Below are 2,843 nucleotides of genomic sequence, written 5' to 3'. Positions count from 1 at the left end.
TCTGTAACTCCTCCGGCCCTACACCCCTCCCTATCTCTGTAACTCCTCCAGCACTACACCCCTCCCTATCTCTGTAACTCCTCCAGTCCGACACCCCTCCCTATCTCTGTAACTCCTCCAGTCCGACACCCCTCCCTATCTCTGTAACCTCCTCCAGCACTACACCCCTCCCTATCTCTGTAACTCCTCCAGCACTACACCCCTCCCGATCTCTGTAACTCCTCCAGCCCTACACCCCTCCCTATCTCTGTAACCCCTCCAGCCCTACACCCCTCCCTATCTCTGTAACTCCTCCAGCCCTACACCCCTCCCTATCTCTGTAACTCCTCCAGCACTACACCCCTCCCTATCTCTGTAACTCCTCCAGCCCTACACCCCTCCCGATCTCTGTAACTCCTCCAGTCCGACACCCCTCCCTATCTCTGTAACTCCTCCAGCACTACACCCCTCCCTATCTCTGTAACCTCCTCCAGCACTACACCCCTCCCTATCTCTGTAACCTCCTCCAGCACTACACCCCTCCCTATCTCTGTAACCTCCTCCAGCCCTACACCCCTCCCTATCTCTGTAACTCCTCCAGCACTACACCCCTCCCTATCTCTGTAACCTCCTCCAGCACTACACCCCTCCCTATCTCTGTAACTCCTCCAGCCCTACACCCCTCCCTATCTCTGTAACCTCCTCCAGCCCTACACCCCTCCCTATCTCTGTAACTCCTCCAGCACTACACCCCTCCCTATCTCTGTAACTCCTCCAGCCCGACACCCCTCCCTATCTCTGTAACTCCTCCAGCCCGACACCCCTCCCTATCTCTGTAACTCCTCCAGCCCTACACCCCTCCCTATCTCTGTAACTCCTCCAGCCCTACACCCCTCCCTATCTCTGTAACCTCCTCCAGCCCTACACCCCTCCCTATCTCTGTAACTCCTCCAGCCCTACACCCCTCCCTATCTCTGTAACTCCTCCAGCCCGACACCCCTCCCTATCTCTGTAACCTCCTCCAGCCCTACACCCCTCCCTATCTCTGTAACTCCTCCAGCCGGACACCCCTCCCTATCTCTGTAACCTCCTCCAGCCCGACACACCTCCCTATCTCTGTAACCTCCTCCAGCCCTACACCCCTCCCTATCTCTGTAACCTCCTCCAGCCCGACAGCCCTCCCTATCTCTGTAACTCCTCCAGCCCTACACCCCTCCCTATCTCTGTAACTCCTCCAGCCCTACACCCCTCCCTATCTCTGTAACTCCTCCAGCCCTACACCCCTCCCTATCTCTGTAACCTCCTCCAGCCCTACACCCCTCCCTATCTCTGTAACCTCCTCCAGCCCGACACCCCTCCCTATCTCTGTAACTCCTCCAGCCCTACACCCCTCCCTATCTCTGTAACTCCTCCAGCCCTACACCCCTCCCTATCTCTGTAACTCCTCCAGCCCTACACCCCTCCCTATCTCTGTAACTCCTCCAGCCCTGCACCCCTCCCTATCTCTGTAACTCCTCCAGCCCTACACCCCTCCCTATCTCTGTAACTCCTCCAGCCCTACACCCCTCCCTATCTCTGTAACTCCTCCAGCCCGACACCCCTCCCTATCTCTGTAACTCCTCCAGCCCCACACCCCTCCCTATCTCTGTAACTCCTCCAGCACTACACCCCTCCCTATCTCTGTAACTCCTCCAGCCCTACACCCCTCCGTTTCTCTGTAACTCCTCCAGCCCCACACCCCTCCCTATCTCTGTAACTCCTCCAGCACTACACCCCTCCCTATCTCTGTAACTCCTCCAGCCCCACACCCCTCCCTATCTCTGTAACTCCTCCAGCACTACACCCCTCCCTATCTCTGTAACTCCTCCAGCACTACAACCCTCCCTATCTCTGTAACTCCTCCAGCCCCACACCCCTCCCTATCTCTGTAACTCCTCCAGCCCTACACCCCTCCCTATCTCTGTAACCTCCTCCAGCCCCACACCCCTCCCTATCTCTGTAACCTCCTCCAGCCCTACACCCCTCCCTATCTCTGTAACTCCTCCAGCCCTACACCCCTCCCTATCTCTGTAACTCCTCCAGCCCCTCGCCCCTCCCTATCTCTGTAACTCCTCCAGCCCCACACCCCTCCCTATCTCTGTAACTCCTCCAGCCCTACACCCCTCCCTATCTCTGTAACTCCTCCAGCCCTACACCCCTCCCTATCTCTGTAACTCTTCCAGCCCTACACCCCTCCCTATCTCTGTAACCTCCTCCAGCCCTACACCCCTCCCTATCTCTGTAACTCCTCCAGCCCTACACCCCTCCCTATCTCGGTAACTCTTCCAGCCCTACACCCCTCCCTATCTCTGTAACTCCTCCAGCCCTACACCCCTCCCTATCTCTGTAACTCCTCCAGTCCGACACCCCTCCCTATCTCTGTAACCCCCTCCAGCCCCACACCCCTCCCTATCTCTGTAACTCCTCCAGCACCACACCCCTCCCTATCTCTGTAACTCCTCCAGCCCTACACCCCTCCCTATCTCTGTAACTCCTCCAGCCCTACACCCCTCCCTATCTCTGTAACTCCTCCAGCCCTACACCCCTCCCTATCTCTGTAACTCCTCCAGCCCTACACCCCTCCCTATCTCTGTAACTCCTCCAGCCCCACACCCCTCCCTATCTCTGTAACTCCTCCAGCCCTACACCCCTCCCTATCTCTGTAACTCCTCCAGCCCTACACCCCTCCCTATCTCTGTAACTCCTCCAGCCCCACACCCCTCCCTATCTCTGTAACTCCTCCAGCCCTACACCCCTCCCTATCTCTGTAACTCCTCCAGCCCCACACCCCTCCCTATCTCTGTAACTCCTCCAGCCCCACACCC

This window comes from Heptranchias perlo, chromosome 4, assembly GCF_035084215.1.
Source record: "Heptranchias perlo isolate sHepPer1 chromosome 4, sHepPer1.hap1, whole genome shotgun sequence".
Taxonomy (NCBI): Eukaryota; Metazoa; Chordata; class Chondrichthyes; order Hexanchiformes; family Hexanchidae; genus Heptranchias; species Heptranchias perlo.
This window is presented reverse-complemented; position numbering follows the sequence as displayed.